Source organism: Lissotriton helveticus, chromosome 7, assembly GCF_964261635.1.
Source record: "Lissotriton helveticus chromosome 7, aLisHel1.1, whole genome shotgun sequence".
In the NCBI taxonomy this organism is placed as follows: Eukaryota; Metazoa; Chordata; class Amphibia; order Caudata; family Salamandridae; genus Lissotriton; species Lissotriton helveticus.
Window position 1 is genome coordinate 739819344 of NC_136068.1, and position 22174 is coordinate 739841517.

Consider the following 22174-nt stretch of genomic DNA (forward strand, 5'->3'; position numbering starts at 1 on the left):
CTAATGATAATTCTTTTTTCAGCAACTGTACAACAAAAGTCTTTATGTCCGTCCCCTCCTTTCCTTCTGGAAGTTTAAGAATTTTTAGGTTATTGCGCCTTTGCATGTTTTCCAATCTTTCTACTCTTTCATCCAATTCTCTATCTTTAGAATACAATGTCTCTATCTCTTTGCGATTCTCCACAACTCTTCCCTTTACAACTTTCATTTCGGATTCCATCTCTCCTGCACGTGTAGTTAATTTATCGATCTTATCTTCTAACAACGTACATGTGGCACTTATGCGCTCCTGATTCTTTTTAGAAGCTTCAAAACCTAGATGTATATCCTGTTCCAATTTCCTTAACAGTTCCATAACAGATATATCTATTGGGGCAGATCTCTCTCGCTGGCTTAAATCAAATTCTTCTAAGGGAATCAACGTTTTCCCATTACTCCGAGATTCATCGTGCCTTGTAAATATGTCTTCTCCCGCCTTCTCTATCAGCTCCCCAGAGACAACAGTTAAACTTTCCGCTAATGAGTCTGATGTATTAGTTTGGAATTTCTGGACAGAGGATGCCTCTGCGCCCAAACTAATGACCTTGTCTGCCTCCATCTCTATATCCAAAACTTGAAAGGGATTTGGTGTTAAGAGGGTTGACCAATCCTGTTTGCGTTCCTCTTCAATGATACTCAATGAATGATCAGCTTTTTCATCCAGCTCTACTGGCTCCTCCGCCCTAAGTTGGGATTGGGGGATAGAGTCAGGTTTCAACACCAGAACTTTAGGAACTGACTTAAAGTATGCGTTAAGTGAAGGGGTTATTGGAGCCTTAAATACAGCTTTTTCTTTCCTTTGCCTTTTTTTTTCTCCCTTTCTTTGAAGGTGAGACCTTAGATTTGCAGGAAGTGGGCTTAGAGAATGCTTCTTCCTTTGTCACATCATTCTTAGCACTCTTTTTAAGCTCTACATTATAAGAGATCAAGCCCCCTTGTTTTTTATCAAAATTATTCACCCCCACCAAAATATCCTGTTCCTCTGGTCTGCTGCTTCTCAGTTGATATCTTGTTTTACCGCCCTATCTCAGCCCCTTGCTTACTTGCTCTGTGCTGGTATCCTTAGCTTGCTGGTTTGCTCCCTCGGTGGAAATACTGCTACCCCTCTGCAGTATACTGGGGAGAATATTTGTGAGAGCTTCCACTCCTCGCCCCCTACCTCCGCTTGTTGGTGTCCCAATTTTCGCCAGCACTCGGCGTCCTCTGCTAACTCCTTGCGCCGCTCGCTCCCAGCTCCCAGACGGCGAATGACGCGACTCCGCCCCCTCACTCTCGGTGGTTTGCGAAGCCGAGCTCTCTGCCATCCGCTGCAAGTCTCCCGAGTCCGGCCGACAAACGGCCTCCAAAATCAGCCGATAACTCGCCGTGGTAACCGCGGAGTCACCAGACGATCACTGCTCTCATCCAGGTACGTGCTCCGTTCCAAATCACCAGCAACCGACCTCTCCTCTCAGTTCAACAACACCACTGCTCCGGACATCCGCGACCCGCTAGCTAGCCGGCCGCCATGTTTTCCCCCGTATAGAGAGTATGTTGTATAGAGAGTATGTGGTATAGGGAGTATGTGGTATAGGAAGTATGTGGTATACAGAGTATGTGGTATAGAGAGTATGTTGTATAGAGAGTATGTGGTATAGGGAGTATGTGGTATAGGAAGTATGTGGTATACAGAGTATGTGGTATAAAGAGTATGTGGTATAGAGAGTATGTGGTAACAACAGTATGTGTTAAAGAGAGTATGTGTTAAAGACACAATGTGCTAAAGAGCCAATGTGATAAAGAGTATGTTAGAGAGAGCATGTGTTAAAGAGAGCATATGTTAAAGAGAGCCTGTGTTAAAGAGACCATGTGTTAAAGAGAGCATGTTCTAAAGAAAGGATGTAGTAAATAGTGTGTTGTAAAAAGAGTATTTGGTATAGAGAGAATGTGGTAAAGAGTTTATGTGCTAAAGAGCTTATGTGGTAAAGAGGTAATGTGGTAAACAGCTAATGTGGTAAAAAGCCTATGTGGTAAAGAGCCATTTTCCGGCATATTTGCGTCTTTTCAAAGTGTCTTTTGCAGGAGTGGACTGCATGCTTCAAGTTGGCAGGAAGTACTTTGTATTTGCAATCTGGTAAACAGCATTTTGTTTATAAATAACAGACAGATCTCTCTTCAAATGGCTAGTCTACATTTATAGAGCTTTCCAATAAACAGAGACATATTATAGTCACTTACTGAAATACAAAACAACACATATACAAACTTTACACACACATCATTTCTACACATATGCTTTTTACATGCATGACTCCGTGGTGTTGTTTTTGTTCCTGTCTCCTTGACTTGCCCCGTGTTGTTACTGTCTAGCGCCTAGTAGCGTAAGTCTTTGCGTGTCTCTATGCCAAGTCAAGTCTTTGCGTGTGTTGGTGCTGTTGTCTGTCTCCGTGGTGTTGTCTCTGTTGCCCACGTCTCATGTAATAAAGAGAGTATGTGGTATAGAGAGTATATGGTATACAGAGTATGTTGTAAAGAGAGTATGTTGTAAAGAGAGTATGTTGTAAAGAGAGCATGTGTTAAAGAGAGCATGTGTTAAAGAGAGCATGTGTTAAAGAGAGTATGTGTTAAAGAGAGTATGTGTTAAAGAGAGCATGTGTTAAAGAGAGCATGTGTTAAAGAGAGCATGTGTTAAAGAGAGCATGTGTTAAAGAGACCATGTGTTAAAGAGACCATGTGTTAAAGAGACCATGTGTTAAAGAGAGCATATGTTAAAGAGAGCATGTGTTAAAGAGAGCATGTGTTAAATAGAGCATGTTGTAAAATAAAGATGTAGTAAAGAGTGTGTGGTCAAGAGAGTATTTGGTAAAGAGAGAATGTGGTAAAGAGCGTGTATGTGGTAAAAAGCCTATGTGGTAAAGAGCCATTTTCCGGCATATTTTCGTATTTTCAAAGTGTCTTTTTCAGGAGTGGACTGCGTGCTTCAAGTTGGCAGGAAGTACTTTGTATTTGCAATCTGGTAAACAGCATTTTTTTTATCAATAACTGACAGATCTCTCTTCAAATGGCTAGTCTACATTTATAGAGCTTTCCAATAAACAGAGACATATTAAAGTCACATACTAAAGTACAAAACAACACATATACAAACTTTACACACACATCATTTCTACATATATGCTTTTTACATGCATGACTCCGTGGTGTTGTTTTTGTTCCCCCCGTCTTATGTCTTCTCGACTTGCCCCGTGTTGTAACTGTCTAGCGCCTAGTAGGGTAAGTCTTTGCGTGTCTCTGTGCCAAGTCAAGTCTTTGCGTGTGTTGGTGCTGTTGTTTGTCTCCGTGGTGTTGTCTCTGTTGCCCACGTCTCATGTAATAAAGAGAGTATGTGGTATAAAGAGTATGTGGTATAGAGAGTATGTTGTAAAGAGAGCATGTTGTAAAGAGAGCATGTGTTAAAGAGAGCATGTGTTAAAGAGAGCATGTGTTAAAGAGTGCATGTGTTAAAGAGAGCATGTGTTAAAGAGAGCATGTGTTAAAGAGACCATGTGTTAAAGAGAGCATATGTTAAAGAGAGCATGTGTTAAAGAGAGCATGTGTTAAATAGAGCATGTTGTAAAAAAAATATGTAGTAAAGAGTGTGTGGTCAAGAGAGTATTTGGTAAAGAGAGAATGTGGTAAAGAGTTTATGTGCTAAAGAGCGTGTGTGGTAAAGAGCTAATGTGCTAAAGAGCTAATTTGGTAAAGAGCCTATATGCCAGTCCTTTTTGCACACACATGTCCTCTCGGCACGCGCCCTCTATGCTCGCGACCTCTTTGCACACTGCAATAAGAGAGTATGTGCTAAAGAGAGTATTTTGCAAAGAGTATGTGGTAAAGAGTTTATGTGTTAAAGAGAGTATGTGGTGTAGAGCGTATGTGGTGAAGAGAGTATGTGGTGAAGAGAGTATGTGGTGAAGAGAGTATGTGGTGAAGAGAGTATGTGGTGAAGAGAGTATGTGGTGAAGAGAGTATGTGGTGAAGAGAGTATGTGGTAAAGAGAGTATGTGGTAAAGACAGTATTTTGTAAAGAGAGTATGTGGTGAAGAGAGTATGTGGTGAAGAGAGTATGTGGTGAAGAGAGTATGTGGTGACGAGAGTATGTGGTGAAGAGAGTATGTGGTAAAGACAGTATTTTGTAAAGATAGAATGTGCTAAAGACAGTATTTGTAAAAGAAAGAATATGGTAAAGAGTTTATGTGCTAAAGAGCTAATGTGGTAAAGAGCTTATGTGGTAAAGAGCATATGTGGTAAAGAGAGTATGTGGTAAAGCGAATATGCAGTAAATTGAGTATGTGTTAAAGTCAGTGGTAGCTAAAGAGCGTGTATGTGTTAAAAAGCCTATGTGGTAAAGAGCCATTTTCCGGCATATTTTCGTATTTTCAAAGTGTCTTTTGCAGGAGTGGACTGCGTGCTTCAAGTTGGCAGGAAGTACTTTGTATTTGCAATCTGGTAAACAGCATTTTGTTTATAAATAACTGACAGATCTCTCTTCAAATGGCTAGTCTACATTTATAGAGCTTTCCAATAAACAGAGACATATTAAAGTCACATACTAAAATACAAAACAACACATATACAAACTTTACACACACATCATTTCTACATATATGCTTTTTACATGCATGACTCCGTGGTGTTGTTTTTGTTCCGCCCGTCTTATGTCTTCCCGACTTGCCCCGTGTTGTTACTGTCTAGCGCCAAGTAGGGTAAGTCTTTGCGTGTCTCTGTGCCAAGTCAAGTGTTTGCGTGTGTTGGTGCTGTTGTCTGTCTCCGTGGTGTTGTCTCTGTTGCCCACGTCTCATGTAATAAAGAAAGTATGTGGTATAGAGAGTATGTGGTATAGAGAGTATGTTGTAAAGAGAGTATGTTATAAAGAGAGCATGTTGTAAAGAGAGCATGTGTTAAAGAGAGCATGTGTTAAAGTGAGCATGTGGTATAGAGAGCGTGTGTTAAAGAGAGCATGTGTTAAAGAGAGCATGTGTTAAAAAGAGCATGTGTTAAAGAGAGCATGTGTTAAAGAGAGCATGTTGTAAAAAAAAGATGTAGTAAATTGTGTGTGGTCAAGAGAGTATTTGGTAAAGAGAGAATGTGGTAAAGAGTTTATGTGCTAAAGAGCTTGTGTTGTAAAGAGGTAATGTGCTAAAGAGCTAATATGGTAAAGAGCCTATATGCCTACCCTTTTTGCACACACATGTCCTCTCAGCACGCGCCCTCTATGCTTGCAACATCTCTGCACAGTGCAATAAAAGAGTATGTGCTAAAGAGAGTATGTGCTAAAGAGAGTATTTTGCAAAGAGTATGTGGTAAAGAGTTTATGTGTTAAAAAGAGTCTGTGGTAAAGAGAGTATGTGGTAAAGAGAGTTTGTGGTAAAGTGAGTATGTGTTAAAGACAGTATTTTCTAAAGAGAGAATGTGGTAAATATTTCATGTTGTAAAGACGTTATGTTGTAACGAGCTTATGTGGTAAAAAGCATATGTGGTAAAGAGCATAGGTGGTAAAGAGAGTATGTGGTAAAGAGAGTATGTGGTAAAGAGAGTATGTGGTAAAGAGAGTATGTGGTAAAGAGAGTATGTGGTAAAGAGAGTATGTGGTATAGAGAGTATGTGGTATAGAGAGTATGTGGTATAGAGAGTATGTGTTAAAGACAGTATTTGGTAAAGAGAGAGTGTGGTAAAGAGTTTATAATGAGTGCGTTGTAAATAACATGTAATAGAGAGCATATGTATAGAGTGCGTGTGTTGAAAGCGTGTATACAGAAAGCATGTACGTACGAAGCATGCACGTATAAAGCATTTGTGTAAAAGTATTCATATAAAAAGCATGTATGTTGAAAGCATGTTTGTCAAAGCAGGTGTGCAAAAGATGTGTGTAAAAGCATGTGTGTAAAAGCATTCATATAAAAGCATGTGTGTATTGGTAAATAATGTGTTTGTCATACACTATATAGATAACATACACATAAATCTCACAATGTGTGCATTAGAGAATGTATAGTAATGACTTTGTATAATAGAAACTTACCTTAAATATGTTAAAGTAAGTAACATAAGTTAAAATACAGTGACCCGTACAACAATCCCATTATATAATAAACTTACTGTGTTTTAGTCGCAACGATTAAGATGTATAATAGATAGCTCGAGTCTTCGTATTTTCTGTATAAGTAAATAACAATAAACTAAAAGTTATTTTGCAAGTAATAACAAGGAAAATATACATGAACGTGTACATAAGGGATGAAAACATTTGTGCAGGTGTTATTTAAAAAATGTGAGAGGTAACAAACAGTGAGTGTAAATAAATATAACCTTTAAATCCAAAAAGAGTTTCAAAAGACACTATGTATTTGCTAATAGTTGCTAGTGTGAATCTTAGGCATTAACTAGAGGCAGTAAGAGGGTGGGGGTAATACAAGGATTGAGTTAAGTATAGAGCGTATGACATTATTTGCACAAAACTGATTTTCCGATTAGATGGTGATGGAACTCTTTTTTGCTGGACTTTGAAAAACGTTAGGCAGGGGACTCCCATAATTTGTGTTCTATTAGGGAGTTTTTACTGTCCCTGGCGGACGCTGCGATAACAATGCATATGCAATGAAATATTCTTGCAGTTGAAGATGTGTAGATGGGCGAGGGGGATAAGAAGCTAGAAGGGGAGTGTTGCACAGCCAAGAGTGACCATGCCAGTGAGCATAATAAATAAGGTAACAACTGCAATACAGGGAAAAGAGTGGCATGTATGCAAGTTAGGAGAGAAAAAAAAACTCAATTAGAAGTATAGTACTGTAATATATGGCAGACATTTTAAAATGACCAAACCTTTCGAAAGTAACTATAGGCAATGAGGAGGGAGGGAGGCATGCAGAGGGGCATGTAAGCAATGACCGTGTGAACAACCCACAGGTGACTTAAAGACACGAGCTGGCCACAAGCCAAATAATAGTAAGAAACAAAATCATTTTAAAAAATACTAAGAGCATAGAAGCCAACAGGAGACGTAAAAAAAATTCAGATAGGGGGAGACGAGCCAAACATGCATTAAAAAGGAACACTGGAGCCGCAGCAGAGAGCCTAGCTACAATACCTGCACGAGCCCGACATGAATGAAACACAAACACAAACGCAGGAGCCAATGCACAGAGCCTAGACCATAATCTCTGCACGAGGTAAAAACAACATAGAGAAACAGCATAAAAACATTGTTAGAGGCCAAAAGAGAAGCTACGTGCTAAACTTAAAAGACGAGCTGTACACGAGCCACAGGTGACCCAAGAGATGCACAGATACCAGGCGACAAGCCAGACACGAGTCAGACACGAACACAGCAGCAGATGCTCAGATACAAGGACACGATCCTTGCACAAGCTAAAAACATATTAAACCAATTTAAAAAACATGTTAAGAAATGAAAAGAGAGGATACATGCTAAATTGTAAATACGAGCTGTACACGAGCCACAGGTGACATGAAGACACGAGGCGGCCACAAGCCAAATAATAGTGGGAAGCGAAGTAATAAAAAAATCATTCTAAGAGTCCAGAAGCCAACGTGAGACGTAAGACATTTACGGATAGTAGGAGACGAGCCAAACACGTATTAAACAGGACCACAGGAGCCGATGCAGAGAGGCTATTCCACGATACATGCACGAGCCAGACACAAATTACACACAAACACAGGAGACAATACATACAACATAAACCCCAGTCCCTGCACGAGAAACAAAACACATCTAAAAACATAATAAGATGGCAAAAGAGAAGCTACATGCTAAATGTAAAAGACGAGCTGGAAAAGAGCCACAGGTGACCTAAGAGATGCACAGATACCAGACGACTAGCCAGACACGAGTCAGACACACACAAGAGCTAATGCCCAGAGACGAGGCCACGTTCCTTACATGAGTGGAAAAAAAAACAAAAAGTGAACACTCGGCAAAAAATATATGAGACACAAAGAGAAGATACATCTTTAACGTTATAAACACTTGCCCTAAAAAAGGCCATAATAAACATGAAAATGAACTCAAAGAACAGGAAAGGAAGTGGCAAACTTAAAGGAAATCTCACAAAGAAGCCGTAAATTAAAAACAATGTTTGAGAGCCCTAAACACACAAGATGAGACGGACACAATGTAAAAGAAATGCGAAAATTATTTATAAAATCTCAATATAATCAGTAAACTTGCGTTTATTTGAATTTTTCAGCGTAGAGTATCATAAATAGTAGAATTCTTTCAAACATTAAATGCGGACCTCACAATTTTTGAAAATCACGTAACAGAAAAATAATTATTAAATGCAAGCGGTTACCATTGATGCAATTCTAAAAGTGTACAAATACTAGTTAAAAGCTAGAACATTCTTTTAATTACGAACGAGTAAAAATAAAAGTAACGTATCAAATGGAAAAACTCGTAACCAAAAGCATATTTCCTTTGCAATCGACATAGTTACTTACTGTTCTGTAGCAGAGAAACGGCAGCTCTGGAAGTGCACCGGATGGAGTCCTTCAGGAAATGCAGAGAAACGGCAGCTCTCGAAGTGCACCGGATGGAGTCCTTCACGAAATAATCGGAACGATTGCTTTTGAAGCTTAAATCCTGCAAAAAAAAAATGGCCGTTGCTTAAATTAAATAACAAAAGAAAGCAGCATGTAGTGTCGATGAACAGTATGTAGATGAGAAGTAGTTGTCTAGTCAGGTGCAAATCTTTGGGTGCAGTTCTTCCTTGTGGGAATGAAAGGACCGTCTGGAGAGAAGTGTATTAAGTTGTTGTTAGTGAGGATGTGTGAATTACGCGCAAAGTAAATCTGAAGGCGACATAGTTAAAACTCCCCAAATGCGGCTCCAAAATGTCTAGCATTTGATAGAAAGACATGCAACCATGGAATATAAACATTTGTAAACCAAATCAAGCATGTACTTATCAAACAAGCAACTTTAGAAAATAAATCAGCATTCTTACATTAAGGAGCTCTTTGCACGGCGTGCTAACATCTATTAGAAGTATAGAGTAAAATAAAATAACACAAGGTATATAGTATTTTACTACTAAAAATAGAGAAGTCTCAACACAAAAGGCAGCTCGAAGACACCTGTAAGTGGAAAATAATACAAGATTAGAAAGATACAGGGAAAACATTACCTGTGCAGAAAAGATAAGATACATTTATCAACTAAGACAATAGCAAGACGTACAACATACAGGTGACGTAAAGACACGAGCTGTCCACAAGCCAAATAATAGTAAGAAACCAAATAATTTAAAAAATTTCAAAGTGCACAGAAGACAACAGGAGACGTAAAAGATTTACAGATAGGGGGAGACGAGCCAAACACGGATTAAACAGGAAGACAGGAGCCTATGCAGAGAGCCTTGGCCACAATCCCTGCACAAGGTAAAAAGAACATGTAATAAAAACATTATAAGAGGCCAAAGGAGAATCTACATGCGAAACTTAAAAGAGGAGCTGTACACGAGCCACAGGTGACCTAAGAGATGCACAGATACGGGACAAAAGCCAGACACGAGTCAGAAACACACCGGAGCCAATGCACAGAGACGAGGCCACGATCCCTGCACAAGCTAAAAAGTCCTTATAAAAGTCCTACAGAGAACATACATGCTAAACTGTAAAGACGAGCCGTACACGAGCCACAGAAGCACAGAAGACAACAGGAGAAGAGGCAGACACAAGTCAAATACACACAGGAGCAGATGCACAAAGACTAGGCCAAGATCCGTGCATCAGCTCAAAACAACGAGTAAAAACATCCTAAAGACATTATAAGAGGCCACAAGAAAGGATCCATGCCAAACTAATAAGACGAGCCGTACACGAGCCACAGCTGACTCAAGAGCTGCACAGATACGGGACAAGAGCCAGACACGGATCAAACACACACACACACTTGAGCCGATGCACAGAGACGAGGCCACAATCTTTGCACGAGCTTAAAATATTTAAAACAATTATAAAAACCTTATAATAGTTCTACAGAGAACATACATGCTAAACTGTAAAGACGAGCCCTACACGAGCCACAGAAGCCAACAGGAGAAGAGGCAGACACAAGTCCAATACACACAGGAGCCAATGCACAGAGATGAGGGCACGATGCCTGCACAAGCAAAAATAAACTTATCAAAACACCCCAAAAACAATATAAGAAGGCAAAAGAGAAAATACATGCAAAACTTAAAAGACGAGCCGTACACGAGTCACAGCTGACCCAAGAGCTGCACAGATACGGGACAAGAGCCAGATACGAATCAAACACACACTTGAGCCGATGCACCAAGACAAGGCCACAATCTTTGCACGAGCTTAAAATATATAAAACAATTATAAAAACATTATAAGAGTCCTACAGAGAACATACATGCTAAACTGTAAAGACGAGCCCTACACGAGCCACAGAAGCACAGAAGCCAACAGGAGAAGAGGCAGACACAAGACAAATACACACAGGAGCAGATGCAGAAAGACTAGGCCAAGATCCGTGCATCAGCTCAAAACAACGAGTAAAAACATCCTAAAGACATTATAAGAGGCCACAAGAAAGGATCCATGCCAAACTAATAAGACGAGCCGTACACGAGCCACAGCTGACACAAGAGCTGCACAGATACGGGACAAGAGCCAGACACGAATCAAACACACACACACTTGAGCCGATGCACAGAGACGAGACCACAATTCCTGCACGAGTTAAAAACATATGAAACAATCCTAAAAATATTGTAAGAGGCAAAAAGAGAAGATACATGCTAAAATGTAAAAAAGAGCCGTACACGAGCCACAGGTGACCTAAAGACACGAGCCGGCCACAAGCCAAATAATAGTGTGAAATAAAATATTTAAAAATGATCCTAACATCACAGAAGGCAACACAAAACGTAAGACATTTACAGATAGGAGACGAGCCAAACACGGATTAAACAGGACCACAGGAGGTGATGCAGAGCCTATGCCACATAAAGGTGCACGAGTTAGACACGAATGAAAGACAAACACAGGAGACAATGCACATAGCCTAGACCACAATTTCTGCACGATGTAAAAATAACATATAAAAACATCCTAAAAAGATAGTAAGAGGCCAAAAGACAAGATACATGCTAAACTGTAAAGACGAGTCGTACACGAGCCACAAATGACCAAAAGACACGAGCTAACAACAATGAAAATATTACTGAGTACCAAATTACTAAAAAAAGATACTAAAAGCACAGAAGCGAACAGGAGACGTAAGACAATTACAGATAAGAGTAAAGGAGTTAAAGACTTATTAAATAGGAATACAAGATCCGATGCAGAGAGCCTAGGCCAAAAAACGTGCACGAGCCCGACACGAATGAAACAGAAACACAGGAGCTAACGCACAGAGCCTAGACCATAATTCCTGCACGAGGTAAAAGCAACATATAAAAACATCCTAAAAACATAATAAAAGTCCAAAAGAAAAGCTACATGCTAAACTTAAAAGACGAGCTGTAGACGAGCCACATGTAATATAAGAGATGCACAGATACAAGGCGACGATCCAGCCACGAGTCAGACCCGCACACAGCACCATGGGACAGAGACTAGGCCACGATCCCTGCACTAACTAAAATCAACATATAAAAAAAGACTTTAAGAAAATAATAAGAAGGCAAAAGAGAGGATACATGCAAAACTGTAAAGACGAGCCGTACACGAGCCGCAGCTGACCCAAGAGCTGCACAGATACGAGGCGAACATTCACAGGACCCAATGCAAAGACGAGGCCACGATCCCTGCACAAGGTAAAAAAATATAAAACGAGCCTCCAAAAATTGTCAGAGGCCCAAAGAGAAGATACATTTTTAACTAAAAATACAAGGTGTACACAAGCAACAGATGACCTAAAGACACGAGTCGTAGAAAAGGCATAATAAACATGAAAAAAAAGTAAATGAACTGGTAAGTGAGTGCCAAACTTAAAGTCAATTTTAAAAATAAGGCCTAACTTAAAAAGCAATCTGGAAGAGCCCTAAATACAGGAGTTGGTACGGACACAATGTAAAAGCAATAAATACAGGAGTTGGTACGGACACAATGTAAAAGCAATGTGAAAATGAAATTCCAAATTACAAAATATTCATTAAACTAGCGTTTAATAGAATCTTTTTGCGTAGAGTATCCTAGCTAGTAGCTATTTAATGCAAACGTTTACCAGTGGTGCAATTCTAAAAGTGTACGAATACTAGTTAAAAGCTAGAACATTCTTTCAATTACGAAAGAGTAATAATAAAAGTAACGTATCAAATGGAAAAACTCGTACCCAAAAGCATATTTCCTTTGCAATCGACATAGTAACTTACTGTTCTGTAGCAGAGAAACGGCAGCTCTGGAAGTGCACCGGATGGAGTCCTTCAAGAAATGCAGAGAAACGGCAGCTCTCGAAGTGCACCGGATGGAGTCCTTCACGAAATAATCGGAACGATTGCTGTTGACCTTTAAATCCTGTACCAAAAAAAAGGGCAGTTGCTTAAATTAACTAACAAAAGAAAGCAGCATGTAGTGTCGATGAACAGTATGTAGATGAGAAGTAGTTGTCTAGTCAGGTGCAAATCTTTGGGTGCGGTTCTTCCTTGTGGGAATGAAAGGACCGTCTGGAGAGAAGTGTATTAAGTTGTTGTTAGTGAGGATGTGTGAATTACGCGCAAAGTAAATCTGAAGGCGACATAGTTAAAACTCCCCAAATGCGGCTCCAAAATGTCTAGCATTTGATAGAAAGACATGCAACCATGGAATATAACTTTTTTATAAATAAGTTAAGCATGCACTTCTAATAAAATCCAATTTTGTAAGAACTATACTATTTTACAAATAATGTTTTCTTTGCACGGTGTACTAACCTCTAATTGAAGTATAGAGTAAAAATAAGTAACACAAGCTAATTAATATAATTTTCAAAATAGGGAATTTTCAATACAAAAGTCAGCGAAAGGAGTCCTGTAAGTGGCAAATAATAAGAGATTAGAAAGATACTGAAAATGAATAACATGAGCCCAAAAAATAAGATACGTTTACAAAATAAAAGGCAACCCGTACACAAGCCACAGATGACGCAAGAGATGGACATATACAAGGCGAGTAGCCAAGCACGAGTCAAACACACGCAGGAGCCAATGCACAGAGACGAGGGCACGATGCCTGCACAAGCAAAAATAAACATATCAAAACACCCCAAAAACAATATATGAAGGCAAAAGAGAAAATACATGCAAAACTTAAAAGACGAGCCGTACACGAGCCACAGCTGACCCAAGAGCTGCACAGATACGGGACAAGAGCCAGACACGAGTCAAACACACACTTGAGCCGATGCACAGAGACGAGGCCACAATCTTTGCACGACCTAAAAATGTATAAAACAATTATTAAAACATTATAAGAGTCCTACAGAGAACATACATGCTAAACTGTAAAGACGAGCCGTACACGAGCCACAGAAGCACAGAAGCCAACAGGAGAAGAGGCAGACACAAGTCAAATACACACAGGAGCAGATGCAGAAAGACTAGGCCAAGATCCGTGCATCAGCTCAAAACAACGAGTAAAAACATCCTAAAGACATTATAAGAGGCCACAAGAAAGGATCCATGCCAAACTAATAAGACGAGCCGTACACGAGCCACAGCTGACACAAGAGCTGCACAGATACGGGACAAGAGCCAAACACGAATCAAACACACACACACAGTTGAGCCGATGCACAGAGACGAGGCCACAATCTTTGCACGAGCTAAAAATATATAAAACAATTATAAAAACCTTATAAGAGTCCTACAGAGAACATACATGCTAAACTGTAAAGACGAGCCCTACACGAGCCACAGAAGCCAACAGAAGAAGAGGCAGACACAAGTTCAATACACACAGGAGCCAATGCACAGAGACGAGGGCACGATGCCTGCACAAGCAAAAAGAAACTTATCAAAACACCCCAAAAACAATATAAGAAGGCAAAAGAGAAAATACATGCAAAACTTAAAAGACGAGCCGTACACGAGCCACAGCTGACCCAAGAGCTGCACAGATACGGGACAAGAGCCAGACACGAGTCAAACACACACTTGAGCCGATGCACAGAGACGAGGCCACAATTCTTGCACGAGTGAAAAACATATAAAACAATCCTAAAAATATTGTAAGAGGCGAAAAGAGAAGACACATGCTAAACTGTCAAAAAAAGCCGTACACGAGCCATAGGTGACCTAAAGACACAAGTCGGCCACAAGCCAAATAATTGTGCGAAAGCCATTAATCCCAAATATACAACGAGCACAGAAGCCAACAGGACACGTAAGACATTTACAGATAGTAGAAGACGAGCCGACCACTATTTAAACAGGAACACAGGAGCCAATGCAGAGAGGCTAAGTTACAATACCTGCACGAGCCCGACACGAATGAAACCCAAACACAGTAGAGAATGCACAGAGCCTAGAACTTAATTCCTGCATGAGGTAAAAACAACAAAAATAACAAATCATAAATACATAATAAGAGTCCAAAAGGAAAGCTACATTCTAAACTTAATAGACGAGCTGTACACGAGCCATAGGTGACATAAGAGACGCACAAATAAGAGGCGACGAACCAGACACAAGTCAAACACACACACAGGAGCCAATGCACAGAGATCAAAATTAATTTGTAAATCAAATGTAAATAAATACAATATTCGCAAAAAATATTCGCAAAACTTGAGCTTACCTTAATGTTTAGGCGTAGGCTATTGTGCTATTAGAACTCTCTCCAAATTTTGCGGCCCGCACATTTCATTAATATAAGGTCCGCCCCCCCCCCTCACGTCCCAAAATAAGATATTTCCCCCAACTGCAGTTTCGACAAAACATGTACAAGCGAAATTACCTGAAATAAATATGATTTCCAAAAGTCAATAACATAAATATAAAACATAAGAGACAACAGAATTACATTATTTGCAAATAATTAGCTAAAAGCATCAGAGTTACCTTAATGTCTTTGCATTATACAGTACACGGGATTAGTTAGACCTTAAAAAAAAAAAAAAAAGATTACATTAGTAACATTAAACATATGGATACTAAGAGCATATATACTGTAAGAATAATACAGTGCACAGTTAAAAATGTACTACACAGGAAATGTTTCAAGCGTCGCATTTCCCATAATCTTAAACAAAAGAACACCTGAAGCCACGAGCCGAAAACGAGCCCCCAAAAACGAAGTCTGGGATAATGTCAAAAAAACGTCAAAATTACAAAAGTAAAATAAACTTTTACAAAGAACACTCCACTGAAGACGAACTAAAGATACATAAATACACGAGCCAGACACAAGCTCCAAGAACAGTGTTAAAGTAAGGAACAAAAAACAAATAGTATTTGAAAAATTACCCAAATAAATTCCAATAAAATTGAATAAATAAGCAGTGTTACCTTAATGCTGTCTTTATACTGATTACTGACGTATATTAATACTATAAATAATATCAAAAGAAAGCAACGGAAGGTACATAGTACAAACATGTAAGCTTATGTTATTTCTCTCAAAACTAATAGCAACAAAAAAGTTGATCATAAAAGCTGTGATTTTAGTACCTTTGTAAAGTGGCACTCGGCAAGTGAGCTATAGCTTTCCACCCGCATGCAAATTGTAAGTCGGAGCCTGTCTGTGAACATGAAAGGCCTGTAGGTGTGAATTCTTCAGGTTGTTAGTGGGTGTGTGCGACTTCAGTTGAAACGATGTAACAAAGCATGGTGTTAGATTAACAGCGAAGTGGCTCCAAGTAGTCTGGCTTTAAAAAAACGATATAACATTACCTCTTTAATGTCCAAATGAGATGATGAAGAGACGACAGGATCCGACATATATGTATTACCCCATAAAAACAAATTCAAGTTCCAGGAATAGAAAATTGAGAATGTAATATACAAAGGAGCAACAGTTATTAACTTACTGATGATGATGATTGAAAGCTTTATTCGAGTTATACACTCATAAAAGCACAAACATGTTATTTTATACATTCCAAATACTTTGCATGCACAAAGCAACATATTGCAATTAAAAATTCATAATGCAAAAATATAAAATATTTTAACAATGTTAATTAAAACAAGCTTTCCCCCAAAAAAACTAAAATTCAAAGCATGTTGACAGATGGGACCCTCCGCCTTATGATCCATGCCCAAATTTATACAAACAGTACTCTTTACATGCATTTGGCAGCATATTACAATAAAAATTTGCAACTCATGCGCATAAAATACAAAACAATAATAATTAATACAAGCTTTCTAATAGCGTGGTTGGACTCAATGCGTGTCGGGAGATATGGCCCTCCGCCTTATGGACCATGCCCACCCCAGGTATTTTGCAGTTCCTACTACAATTGACATATCGGTGGAGGTACAGATAATTCTCAACCCCTCAACACCACTTAATACACCTAGATTTCTACAAACAGGCGCCAACCAAGATTTTCTCGGGCTTACATAGGCCTCACACAAGAATAGAAAATGTGCGATACTTTCGTTAGTGGCACCACATGTCGGACAACATGAACTATTACCAGTTCTCCAACTAGACGTCAGTGACCTTAGGGGTAGGGAACCTGCCCTTAACTGGAAAAATAATTTCCTATCTAGTGGAACAGTTATAGTATCCCAATACTGTTCTAGGGCAGGCCTTGTTTTGATTTCCAAAAATCTACCCCCCATAGATCCAGTGATTGCGCTCCTCCAGAGCTTCTGTTCAATGTTATCCCAGTATATGGCCTTTATTACATTTTTACTAGGAAATACTTCTTCTAGTGGATTTTCCCAGAGCTTGGAGAGTCCAAGCTCAGCAAGAACATTCCTAAGCATCTTCAACCATGTAATTTTGTGGAAGACATCTGATTTTACTAAGGCAAGAAACCCCTCTGCATAATGTCTAATTTCTGGGGTCGTCCATAGCCGTCTCCAGTAGAGGATAGGCCTTAATCGGGCACGATCACTGACCAACCTCCTTCCTAGATCCAGACCAAGTGGTATCAATGGAGTGCTCTGAGGGAGACTTGTTATACCTCTCAGGAACCTGTTCTCAGATCTTTGGAGGGTGTTAAGCCTCTCAAAACCCCAGACTTCCGCCCCATACAGGGCTGCACCCAATGCTTTTGCGTCATAGACCATTAGGACCGGTCTTATGGGCCTGGTTTTAGATTTTACTTGTTCGACACGGAGTGCTCCTGAAATCTGCTGGTGTTTCAGTACCGCCTTCTCAATGTGCCTCGACCAACCAAATTTGCTCGATATCTCCACCCCTAGGTATGTAAAAACATTTACTACCTCTAATTTTATATTGTTCAGAGATACCCTTGGGTGGGATTGGCGCCTTTGTCCAAAGACCATCAACTTTGTTTTGCTTACATTGACTTCGAGACCTTGTTCTTTGCAAAACATATCAAATATGTTCAAGGCTCGCTGCAGTCCTGCCGGGGTTTTGGACACAATCAGGGTGTCGTCGGCGAACATCAGGATCGGGATCCTGATGCCCGCTAGCGAAGGAGCGTCTACTACTGCATCCAACATCCTATCCACTATACCATTAATGAACAAAGAGAACAGCAGGGGTGCCATGGCACATCCCTGCCGCACCCCCCGGTCAACTGGGAAATTAGTGGTAGATTCCCCGTTCTTCCCCCACTGAACTTTGGCAAAGTTACTTTCGTGGAGACGCATAATTAACGTAAGCAACTCAAGTGGAACCCCTATCTTTCTCAGAACTTCCCATAGCTTACTCCTAGGCACCAGGTCGAAGGCAGCCCTCAGATCCACAAAAGCTACATAAAGGCTGCCCTCGCCAAGGAGTACAGTCCCCCACCGCAGCATGGTGAATCGGAAGATTTGATCTACCGTGCTCGTCGCCCGCCTAAATCCTGCCTGGTAGGGGGACAAAGCGTTGTTCTCATCCACCCAGGCCATAAGTTTGTTGACCACCATCTTCCCCACCACCTTTTGTATAGTGGCCAACAAACTTATCGGTCTATAATTTGCCGGTAGTGACCGATCGCCTTTCTTAAAGATCGGTATTATTATTGCCCCCTTCCATATATCTGGGATTTTGGCACCTTTGGCGAGTGCATTTCCAAGCACGGACACATACTTTGCCCACCGAACCTTATCATGTTTAAACATGTCTGAGGGAATTCCATCTAGCCCCGGGGCTTTCCCCCCTTGCAGTTATTAACTTACTTGACTTACGTTAACAGCACAAACAGCTTCGTGTGGGCACAATGTAAATGTGAGCAATGGTATACATTCAAGAAAAATACAATACATGTGATGAGCACAAAACAAAATATATGTATTTTACGCAAAAAAACAACACAAAAGACCGCCAGGACAGGCGTGAAGTGGAAACTAATAAAACATTATACCAAAAATGCATGATCTAAGCACAAAACATAACATACTTTTAATAAGTAAGATGCGAGCAAGCCGTACACGAGCCACAGTGACAAACAAAAAAATCAAAACATCCGCAGAGGCCATAAAGCAATATAGCGCTCAGAAAAATTAGCAGCAACATTTTCACTTACCTTAATCTTTTTGGCGTAAAGTATGTTCGTCTGTCGAACTCTATATAAGAACTATCCTTACCTACAACATAGGACACGAGCCATGCACGAGCTAATGTAACTGAGTCTAAATCCATAAAGAAAGTGTTACAAAGAAGCCCTAGAAATCTTAATTACACGAGCCGAACGACAGCCCTACATCAGCAAATGGCAACATTTAAAGAAACCAAAAAGGCATTTATAATATTACAACATTTAAGATACGTTTAAGAAGTAACACACAAGCTGGATAAAAGTCACAGGCCGCCTACATAAGCATCCATACCTTAATGTGGTTAAAATTAAATAAGGCACCGATACCAGAAAACAACACAGACACGAGGTTATGAAGAATAAAGGAGCAGATGCCCAGAGCCTAGGAGTTAATAAAAAAATATATACAATATAATAAAAGTAAAAGACAAGGCGTACACAAGTTACAGGTAACTAAAGATATGCACAGCTACGAGGACACGAGGCAAATACGAACACAAAAGGCGATGCACAGACCCTAGTCCACACCACCTGCACAAGTAAAAAACAGCGTGGAATAAAAAAAGGGTAAATACATTATCAGAGGCCAAAACTGAAAAAACATTTACAAAATAAGAGATGAACAGTATACCAGCTACAAATGAGGTAAGAGACGCACAGATACGAAGAGACAAGCCAAGCATCATTTTTATGTGTGCACACAGCCTAGATCACACATAAAAATAAATCAGAAAAATTATACGAGGCCAAAAAAACACATAGCTGCAAATGTAAAGAAACTGGCCGTACAGAAGCAATATGTACAGGAGGCAGAAGAAACGTAAAAAATTAAAGTCAAAGAACACGTAACTAAGCCCCAAACATAAACAAGTGTGCCAAATATGAGATAAGCAAAAAACAATTCCGAGAAGCCCTAAATACACGACCCGGGCCAAACACCTGTCCAAGTAGTCACAATATTCACAATGCTTGCGCTTACCTTAGTCTTACCTTCGCTGCGCTGCCTTCGGTATCTTTGCCGGTAGAACTCTCTAGAAGATGTCACAGAACGCACATTAAATAATAAGAACGCGCGCCACTCGAACGTAACGAATGAAGATATTTCCAGAAACAGCATTTCCAAAAGTCAATAACATGAATGTAAAATATAGGAGACAACAGAATTACATTATTTGAAATAAATTACTAAAAAGCATTGGAGTTACCTTAATGTCTTTGCATTATACAGTACACGGGCTTAGTTAGACCTTAAAAAAAAAGGAGATTACATTAGTAACATTAAACATATGGACACTAAGAGCATATATACTGTAAGAAGAATACAGTGCAAAGGTCAAAATTTACTACCCACGAAATGTCTAAAGCGTCTAATTTACCTTAATCTGAAACGAAAGGACACCTGAAGGCACGATCCGAAAACGAGCCTCCAAAAATAAATGCTGGGAAAATGTATAAAAAAACAGACAAATTGACAAAAGTACAGTAAACTTTTACAAAGAACACTCCACCGAACACAAACTAAAGATGCATAAATACACCAGCCAGACACAAGCTCCCTAAAATAAAAAAATATGGTATCTAAAATCAAAACGTAGTCGCAAAACTTGCGCTTACCTTCATCTTAATGCTTAATAACTTATATCAAAAGAACAGTGCTAAAGTAACAATCAAAAGACAAATAGTATTGGAAAAATTACCAAAATCCTTTCCAATAAAATTGAATAAATAAGCAGTGTTACCTTAATGTTGTCTTTATACTGATTACTGACGTATATTAATACTATAAATAATATCAAAAGAAAGGAACGGAAGGTACATAGTACAAACATGTAAGCTTATGTTATTTCTCTCAAAACTAATAGCAACAAAAAAGTTGATCATAAAAGCTGTGATTTTAGTAACTTTGTAAAGTGGCACTCGGCAAGTGAGCTATAGCTTTCCACCCGCATGCAAATTGTAAGAGCGGAGCCTGTCTGTGAACATGAAAGGCCTGTAGGTGTGAATTCTTCAGGTTGTTAGTGGGTGTGTGCGACTTCAGTTGAAACGATGTAACAAAGCATGGTGTTAGATTAACAGCGAAGTGGCTCCAAGTAGTCTGGCTTAAAAAAACGATATAACATTACCTCTTTAATGTCCAAATGAGATGAAGAGACGACAGGATCCGACATATATGTATTACCCCATAAAAACAAATTCAAGTTCCAGGAATAGAAAATTGAGAATGTAATATAGAAAGGAGCAACAGTTATTAACTTACTTGACTTACGTTAACAGCACAAACAGCTTCGTGTGGGCACAATGTAAAGGTGAGCAATGGTATACATTCAAGAAAAATACAATACATGTGATGAGCACAAAACAAAATATATGTATTTTACGCAAAAACACAACACAAAAGACCGCCAGGACATGCGTGAAGTGGAAACTAATAAAACATTATACCAAAAATGCATGATCTAAGCACAAAACATAACATACTTTTAATAAGTAAGATGCGAGCAAGCCGTACACGAGCCACAGTGACAAACAAAAAAATCAAAACATCCGCAAAGGCCATAAAGCAATATAGCGCTCAGAAAAATTAGCAGCAAAATTTTCACTTACCTTAATCTTTTTGGCGTAAAGTATGTTTGTCTGTCGAACTCTATATAAGATCTATCCTTACCTACAACATAGGCCACGAGCCATGCACGAGCTAATGTAACTGAGTCTAAATCCATAAAGAAAGTGTTACAAAGAAGCCCTAGAAATCTTAATTACACGAGCCGAACGACAGCCCTACATCAGCAAATGGCAACATTTAAAGAAACCAAAAAGGCATTTATAATATTACAACATTTAAGATACGTTTAAGAAGTAACACACAAGCTGGATAAAAGTCACAGGCCGCCTACATAAGCATCCATACCTTAATGTGGTTAAAATTAAATAAGGCACCGATACCAGAAAACAACACAGACACGAGGTTATGAAGAATAAAGGAGCAGATGCCCAGAGCCTAGGAGTTAATAAAAAAATATATACAATATAATAAAAGTAAAAGACAAGGCGTACACAAGTTACAGGTAACTAAAGATATGCACAGCTACGAGGACACGAGGCAAATACGAACACAAAAGGCGATGCACAGACCCTAGTCCACACCACCTGCACAAGTAAAAAACAGCGTGGAATAAAAAAAGGGTAAATACATTATCAGAGGCCAAAACTGAAAAAACATTTACAAAATAAGAGATGAACAGTATACCAGCTACAAATGAGGTAAGAGAGGCACAGATACGAATAGACAAGCCAAGAACGAGTCAAACAGGAATGCAGGACCAGAGGCACACAGCCAGATCACACATAAAAATAAATATGAAAAATTATAAGAGTCCAAAAGAGCAGATACCTGCAAATGTAAATAAAGTAGCCGTACAGAAGAAATATGTACAGGAGGCAGAAGAAACGTAAAAACTGAAAGTCAAAGAACAAGTAAGTAAGTCCCAAATATAA